Below are 9,975 nucleotides of genomic sequence, written 5' to 3' on the forward strand. Positions count from 1 at the left end.
CTTCTGAAAGTAAGTCCGGGTTCCCTTGGGCAGTCTCCCCTGCTGGTGCACCCCAATGGATCGTTTTCTGAGTTTCCGTCATGTTGAATCACTGTCGCATAGATTGACTGCACACAAGTGCTAACGAATCTATATAGACCACGTGACGTCACAGACTGCTCTCTTCGGATTGGATGCGAGCTGACTGAATTTTGTAACGCGTGTTCGGATTGGTGAATGAATTCAATCCGTTTCAATCCTTCCTGTACCTATAAATAAGCGCAGTTCACTGCATTGATTCACCTATTCTCGTCGCTTCAAGATGTGGACCACAGTTGAGTCATCCACCCTTGCGTCTTCCATGATGTTTAGGACGGACATGCTCATGTATGTCAGGTCCAAGTGGACTGTTGTTGATAGGACAGATACTAGTCAATGGATGAGGAGAGTTTACATAGAAAGACAAGGATGTCTCAAGAGGGTACTTGTGTATGGACCGGCAGTTAGAAGGAGTTTAAGAAGAAGAAGAAGAAGATGTGACAGATGCCATCTATGTTAATATTAATATTAACATAAACCCAAAGGCCCTTTTCAGGGCCAGCCATATTTCTCGAAAAGAGATAGCCTTTCCATTGCCTACCCCTTTTTTTAAATTTAAATTTAAATTTAAATTTAAAATAAAAAATCCCATATTCAATTCCCCTTGTCCCTAGACAAACCCAAACTCTATTCCCATGTTAATTTCCCTTTGTCGCTAGACAGACCCACACTATAGTTCCATGTTAAATTCCCCTTGTCGCTAGAGTGACCCACAATTTATTCCCATGTTAATTTCCCTTGTCGCCAGATTGTCCCATGATTTTTCTCCATGTTAATTTTATCTTGTCGCCAGATTGTCCCAGGGGTGTTTGTAATGCTAATTTCCATTTTCGCTAGGGTATCCCCATTTACTACTAATGCTCTATCTACCAAACTACTAATTGAACTAGGTTTTAAAAAAAACTAGATAACTACATATATTTTGTATGAGGCAAATGATTTATTGTCCAAGAAAATGATTCCACGAGGTCTATACTTATAAGAGATTGAAGAGACTGAAAAGAAAGGTCATGATAATATGAAAAAAAAGGCTTTCGAGAATGATTAGTTGTGATCCAAAACTAATTATGTAGCTGAGGGATATAACAGATAATCGTTCTCTAACGGTCTTGAAACAATGTATTTCAAATTTAGTTATAAGACAAATTATATGCAGAGTTTAAGATGGATATGCAAAAGCACAGATAGATCAATATCATATTTCAGAAAGAACGTGAATTTTCAACACGTTTTCACATCGCAGTATATGATGTTATTCACCGTCAAAGATGTCAATATTGTCTTTGCTTTACTAGTTACACATAAAATATATCTTGAACAAACATGTGTCTAAATAGTGAGAAACTTCTTTCTAATATATCTTGTTTTGATCAGCAGTGTTTTATTCAAAACTAATGCACAACTTTAACGTCATTCACAAGAAAATGGATTAAACATATGTCGTTGATAAGCTTTCCCAGCCAGTATCATACATATATTAGTGACATTTCTAGCATAATATATGATTCATTTAAACAGTCACGAAGAACACAATTCATGCATATACACAAATCACTTGTACATGCTCACAGAGAGTTGAACTATCGGCATTCATTTTCATAGTATGGCGGAACGTTTTCTTTGTCATCAAATACATTTATCAATACGGATACGTTAAATCTTTATAGTCCACATGGTTCAATTCTCTACCTAGCTTTTGAAAGTTTATCAACATCTATATTTTTAACGAATCGTACCTACACATTATTATTGTAGAACCTTTCAAGCCATGCAGGTTGTAGATTTCTTCATTGTTTTAACAAAGAAACTTTTTCTTAGTTATCTATATTTGCAATCTATCTATGAAATTCATGGGCAATTTTCTCCACGTCCATTTCTGACCTGATCATAACGGCTGATTGATTTCTGTCCCGGCCGGTAAGGTAGATGGGGGCATATTGTATTTGTATTTGTTTTGTTTAAATGATTAAAATGGAACGATGATATGGTGAAAATATCATCTTATAGTCTGTGTGTACAAATCAATGTAATGAATAAAATAAATAGGGAGCTTACAGAACAAATTATTATCATCGACCTAGACTTTACATGTCCGTGACTCAACGTGTTTACAGCATTACTAGATGAAGTTTAGTAAGCAGTGACAAGTGCAAGTCTCTTTAGAAAGCCACAATTGCCTTTATAAAGAAGTGCACTCGTCATAAACTAAAGAGGGGACACTTTTTGACGGTCTTCATAATATCGAAGAATAATCAATACAGAAAACATCCACATTTATTTTACATGCACCTACACACACTAGACCATAAATTGCAGTCTCAAAAATCATTACTCTTGTTATTGGAATATTATTGTTGTTGTTGTTGTAGGGTTTAACGCCATTTTCAGCACACGATAGGCTATACATGGCGGCCAGTATTAATGGTGGAGGAAGAACCAGGGGAAACCCCGAAAAGAAGTACCGACCCACGAGAAGCTACTGGCAAGCTTTATCACATACCTACATTGGCCGAATCCGAGACTCGAACCCACGCAGACAGCGGTGAGATGGCACTGATCCGTAACGGAGATCGCTTTAGACCACTCGGCCACTCGGGGCCCGGGAATATTGTTAACAAGAGGAGAGCTCGCAATAAACGCATACTTGCTGCACAATCCTCTGTATCTCTTGCTCACAAATTCAAGCATTGACCAGAGTGATGTATGGACATACCTACTGTTTAAATGACGTTAGTGGAGTTTGAGCATTAGTGATCCAAACCGGTTTAGAATTGAAACCGAATATGATATATGTACCACCAGGCCTATTTTAAACTATGATATGACAGTCAAATGTTGCACAGTTATTCATCTTGACAAGTGATGATAACGGGTAGGAACATCACGATCTTATCATAGTGCAAGTCAGTGCATCAAAACTAAGGTATTTAGAAGCGAAGGTATATGTAGATAGATGAGATGTTCGGGAGACACGAATATTGGTACATATCTAACAAGTTCGGCAAATAGGTAAGTCAGTAGCCTGGTGGGAAGTTTACAGATGCACAGTGTTCGGAGTGATCTATTGCTAGACAGATGGACAGATTGATGGATTTTCAGCAGTTGCAATATGATTAAGTATTCATACTTAATTAAGTATCATGTCTCAATAAAGTGCTTATCGTAAACCAACCCTGATAATGTGCATCACACGCACGCCTCGTGAATATAATTAATTTACAGATTTCCGACAAACGTTTGAAAGAAAATATAATTTACTTGCATAACAAATGTATTTATTCTGAAGTCTAACAGTACGGACTATTAGACTATAAGCCTACTATGAAAACTCCAGAATAAACAACTTACACACACAATCAATTTAAACATTCCCTTTTTCGCCGTATTCATCAGGCCATAATAAACATGTTTTGTTAAGATTATCAACAGTGCACATAATAAAGATCTGCTCCAAATATAGCATTGGCGTTTTACATGACTAGATGAGAAAAGACAGACAAACAAATTACTTGCATGGGAATAACGATTTAAACATATGTATGTATGTATGTATGTATGTATGTATGTATGTATGTATGTATGTATGTATGTTTGTATGTAGGTATGTATGTTTGTATGTATGTATGTATGTATGTATGTATGTATGTATGTATGTATGCATGTATGTATGTATGTATGTGTGTGTTGGTATGTATGTATGTATGTATGAATGTATATGTATGCATGTATGTATGTATGTATGTATGTATGTATGTGTGTTTGTGTTTGTGTGTGTATGTATGTATGTATGTATGTATGTATGCATGCATGCATGCATGTATGTATGTATGTATGTATGTATGTATGTATGTATGTATGTATGTATGTATGTATGTGTGTGTTCGTATGTATGTATGTATGTATGTATGTATGTATGTATGTATGTATGTATGTATGAATGCATATGTATGTATGTATGTATGTATGTATGTATGTATGTATGTATGAATGCATATGTATGTATGTATGTATGTATGTATGTATGTATGTGTGTGTGTATGTATGTATGTATGTATGTGTTCGTATATATGTATGTATGTATGTATGTATGTATGTATGTATGTATGTATGTGTGTGTGTGTGTGTGTGTGTATGTATGTATGTATGTATGTTGATCCAAACTTTTACATTCGGATGCAAAGGGTTGTATTCTTCGTGCAAGTTTATTGAATTGTTGAATGGCTTGTGCGATAACCGATATCCGGTCTGGTTTATAATCCATGCGCTATTGAGACATGGCGTTTAACCACTGAATGACAAAACTCTAACAATCTATTGAGTCATCCATCAATCTATTTGCTATTCAACCATCAAATCAGAACACAACTTCCTTGAACACCATACCAAGAAAACTATATCCTTACCTAGTTACTGGCCACGAACGCTATCTTTCTGCCTATGTATCGGTGTAGCGAGTTTGAAACTTTTCCAGCTAAGATTCTAAATACCAATCTCTTAGTGTACAATATTGTTGCAAGATACAATCGTTGCCTTGCATCCTATTATCATGGAGAAAATCATACAAATGTGAAAATATATCCAGTGGTACATGTACAAGTTTGTTTCATAACCCGCTTTTCATTACCATGCTTCAAATTGATTATTTTCAGCACGGTTATAATCCCGCCTAAATTGTGTAATATATGTACGTAGTTAAACAAGTTGAATTGTTTCCAAGCGCTGTCTACCTTTAATGATTTTATGTCGTCATTATATTAATCAGGAAATGTTCTTGCACATGCTAGATGAGTGCAAATCGTGCCACCCTCTACATTGCCTTGATGCAGAGTATGTACATCTTATTTTTTATTAAGTTTCAACTGGAGTATATCAACATTGGAGAAACGTTTTTCGAGGTATCAACTGGTCATAATATATAAAGACTGTACAAGTTTTGTCAAATGCAACTAATGTCTACGAAGAAATTATTGATATCCAGAACGTATTATTCTCTTTCTTGATCAATGTTGATATTTCTAACATACACGGATTTATACATTCATACAAAAAGTTATGCATTGCACTATCTCACCTCTTAGTTATTAGTTTAATATATTTGCAACATGTATGTCACCTATTCTCCTGGGTCATGTCACGAAGTCATGCGCCTTCGTGTGCGATCACAATTTTTGAGAGAATTGAACGTGACGTATGAAAATGGATGTCACAAATTGCTACGGAAAGTAAAGATAACTAAAAGGAAACGTTATTTATCATCAAAAGCTGATGATAGACAAATCTACCGTCTCTTGGAATGTTAAGTATGCCATTAACTACTATAACTAGAATTTTGTAATGATTGTTAAAGCAAACAAACGTTATTAAAAGTTGAAAAACAAGAGTTAATGGTCACGTAGACTATAACGAGAGAGCATACAACGATGGCCAAAGAGACTATAGGTATTCATTTGAATCAAACAGACTATAGGTATTCATTTGAATCAAATAGACTATAGGTATTCATTTGAATCAAATAGACTATAACTGTCATCAAACGAAGATACGCACGTGCAACATGTCTGTTATCGAAATTCAGCAACACCTCTTCAGATGGTGCTTGATCTCGGTTTATTCGTATAAAAACTTTGCTAACTCCAAGCGTGTCAAACACTATTGGGTTTCGCTTCTGTGAATCTACTCGGGCGTTATCTTGAAGCGCTATGAATATGTGTCATGGTGCTGAAACTCCATGCACTGATGCTATATGCCATGTGAATAAACCAGAAACAGTACTTTGAATGTTGTATGTGGTCATCGCCGACCACGACAATGATATTTGCCTCCACTATCCTTGAATGAGTGCAGACGTTGTTCTTCAACTATGGATGATATCATCGTTGGCATCCACAACGAAAGTTTTGTCAGTTTCACCTTACCAACATCAACCGTATTGGGACGCCATATTGCATCGTTGTCGGTGGCTTGTCGAACAAGTACGACTGTGTGTTTGGCACCGAAGATAACCTTTCTGACGTTTCCTTAAAATCCAAATATGTGTGATAGCGGAATTAAATATGAAAATTCTTTATCGCCGTTTAACATCGATCGACGTGCTGCGAATCCCTGGTTGAAATTATTATTCATCGATGCGACATCAGTTCTAGCGGCGTTCATTGTTACGTTATTGTTCTCACGGTGATCAGTGGTATCCTTCTCGAAATCATTGATGGACCAGCAGACCGCGAATACTCATCAAAATATCTTGCGAGCCCAAATATCGTGGTAGCAACGTCAACATTTTCGAGACATGATTCAATGTTCTTTCCGTCAATGATGTACGTGGCACTGTCAAATCAGATACACTCTTGAACATTTATAATATTATTTGGTGTTTAAAACGACGTCGAGCCAGGCTAATTCTCGATATCAGACTTGCTGGGTTTTATCTCTCTCTCTCTCTCTCTCTCTCTCTCTCTCTCTCTCTCTCTTTCTCTCGCCGGCTTGTTGGTTTGTCAGTGACGACACTCCAAGGATTTTTGTAGTCGTTTTTTAGCGGCTTCATATATTATTTTACTGACACTTGCTGGCATCACATCAGTGCTGAGCAGTTTTACTGGCTGCTGCTGCGATTTGCGTCGTATTAATTTTACGAGTCTGTCTCAGATCGCTGAGAATGATTTACCTGCGGCACAAACAACCAGGCCAATACCTTTATCACGAAGACTTCAATGATTTTCATGCCTAATTTTTGGGCAATCGGGCTATCTTTTCGGGCTATTCTTCTGAATAAACCTTCAACAAGATAACCAATCACATCTTCGTAGATAACTTTATATAATGATAATCCTGTATGTATCACACTGACCATCAGAAGTCCACGTTCGACATTGTGTATAATCATGTTTTGTTTTCTTACCGCCGATCTAATTGATCAATCATTGTAGTAATCGTCGGTAATTTAATCGATTAGTGCCACTTCCAGTTGATCCTTCATGTGACGATTTGTGATGTTGTTCCAGAGCGCTGTGAGGGGTGCCTCAAACGCAGTTTCTGAATTTTTCCCTCATTTTAGAACTAGCTTTTTGAGTGTTCTTCTCCTTTCTTATGCCGCTTTTTCAAGTTGCCTCTTTACTTCTACCTGTTTTTCTTTACTTTCTTGTCGTTTTATTGAAATATATTCCTCTACCGCGTGGTGAAAGATTTTAACACATTAGTATCTTCCTTTTTGATCCACGGAATATTACCAGAAACGCAATATACAATTTTGACCCAATCGGCATGTTTTAGAATGTAAATATGTTCTGGCTTTACATATTGATCTGTACAAATATATCCAAACACAACAATATCAAGTATTTGTTTTGGATCCCTGATAGCGGCAATAACTTCATCAGTAAATATTTCCACTATGGTAGGTCTAGCTTGTGATGGGGTTGAAGAGGTGGTTGATATTCGGGTTGTGGTTGAGCATATTTTTGGGGTGGTGGGGTATTGAGGACGAACAAGCAATATCCTCGGGTTATGTCACGAGAATTTTCGTGTTGCCTCCGTTGCTGTAACAATATTTTTGGTAGATTCGACAATTGGTTTATATAACTTATCTGTAACTTCTGTAAATTCCACTTGCGATTTCTGACGTTTTCGTCGTTGCCGTTTGACAGAATCACGGACGGAGAGATATTTCTTAATTGACTCTAGTCGTCGTCGAGCTAGTTTAGGTGTACCCGATTCCATAGTTGGCGAAGAATGACTCATTATTATTACAATAACGAATTAATTATACATCATCCGTCAGCGAATAGACAAGATTTCAGTATATACATTATTGTGCAGTATTTGTTTACCAACTAGAACCCACCGGAACCCTTCGCACGCTGATTAATACAACATGAAATTCCCCAGTCAATGACCTGACCACATTGCAATTATACAGAGTTATTTTCATTAATATTGCTGGTAAATGGGTATTTATTAATAAAACAAAACAATAAACAAACCATGCTAAACTACATATTTTTGTTTTTTATCAGTCTCTAACATAGCAAGATCGGCCGATTGTATTGTATGAACACTTGTAACAGACGGTAGTGTTATTGATTTGGCAATGTAATGTATATAATCACGCATCAAAGACGTGTTATCGATCGATCTAGAGCGGCTAAGTTAGCAAAGTCAGGTGGGTCTCTAGTAGCGCGAAAACAGCAAGAAAATAAATAAATAAACACAACTAAAGTGAAATAAATGAATATTCCTCATTCTCATTGTGTTTATTTCGCACTGAAATTAGCAGAGATATCGGTGCCAATATATTTTCATCGAGCTCTATCGTGATATTTAAAATTGGTCTGTTAATTGTAAACAGTGCCAGTATTTGTTTCCCTAGAGTTTAGAACGGTTATTAATCAATGCCAGCATTCTTCCATCGAGCTTAGAATGAAGAATTATCGGTGTCAGGATTTTTTGCATTGAACTTAGAATGACTGCGCAATCAGTGCCAGTATTTGTCCATTGAGCTTAGAATGATCAGCAGTTAGTGCCATTATTTATCCATTGACCTTGGAATGGTGTCCATCATAAGCAGTCAGTGGATAGACATTACCCGTGAAATAGTGTATGAAACATCATTCAGCCGGACGTGGTCATTTCATTTTGCTAATTAATAATGTTTCTCACCCCGAGACCGAATCAGGGTGTTGTCGTGCTTCAGTGAAGGATTTTATCTTGCCAACCGGGGTTGCACACAAGACTTGGATTGGCTTTTGGCAAGAAATAAATAAACACCGGACACACGGGGAGAGGGTGGGGTGTGGTCACCATACAAGGCTCAGATTGGCTTTTGGCAATTAAAAAAAGCAACATTTTCCAAGACACGGATTGTAGGGTGGGGGTATTCGGCCGGGGCGTCGTTGTCGTTCCTCACACACACACACCCCTCACCAAAAAAAAAAAAAACATAATAGGTCGGCTGACACCCTCTACCTCTGATTGGCGTATGCTTACCAAATATTGAAGGCTGCAACATTATGTTTGTCTTCAGGCCAAGTTGTCTCTTGAAAGTATTCCAGCGTCCCAGGTGATCAAAACTATTACCTAATGCACGCATTTTCTTTACATATCTGTTTAGAAAGGTTTGCCTCCCTCCCTTCATTCCCGCTCGAACGAATTTCTCCGTCATGTGAGAATGTAGTTGTTAGATCAGTCACTAACGGAATTTGTCGAATTTATAGCACTACTACTTTTGGAGTACTACCGAACTAGAACGGAATTACGATCGACTTTGGTGACTGAATTAAAGGAGACACATATTACTTCTAAAATGAATATTTGAACGATTTAAAGCTAACGTTTTGATTATTTCACATAACAGTCCTTGTCAGATAGCATTTTTAACCAATCATTCTTTACTTCCAAAGTTTTGTTACATTGGAAGAATGGTGACAAATATATACTTTGGAAGAGAAACATTGTTTTGTTGATACTATATTTAGGACAGTAAGCTTGTTTAATCAAAATTGCAATCTCTTTAAAATCGACGTTATCTTTTGAAAGTTTATGCACTTCTGTGCTGTTAAGTTCAAGGTGAAAATTTGAAGTATATGTTTAAATACAGAGAAGTTTACATTGTGAGTTTTAAACATGTTACGTAATGAAACTATCCGAGTTGACTCGTTACCTCTTTAGCTTTATGTTCGAATTTTGGCCATTGCACTTTGTATTTTGACTACATGACTTCAAATGAGCACCGCAAACGCTTTACTTTGTAATTATTTTTAACTATCCTGATCATACAACAGTAATTGCTTTTAAACTTCACTATAATTTTTTTATTTATATTTGTTTCCTTTTAAATGAAAAGTTCCATACGTTTGGAAGCAATTTTGAAATAATCCTATGTATGCACAGGAAAACACCTGCACA

The sequence above is a fragment of the Sinohyriopsis cumingii genome, unplaced genomic scaffold, assembly GCF_028554795.1.
Source record: "Sinohyriopsis cumingii isolate HCF-2022 unplaced genomic scaffold, ASM2855479v2 utg001603l, whole genome shotgun sequence".
In the NCBI taxonomy this organism is placed as follows: Eukaryota; Metazoa; Mollusca; class Bivalvia; order Unionida; family Unionidae; genus Sinohyriopsis; species Sinohyriopsis cumingii.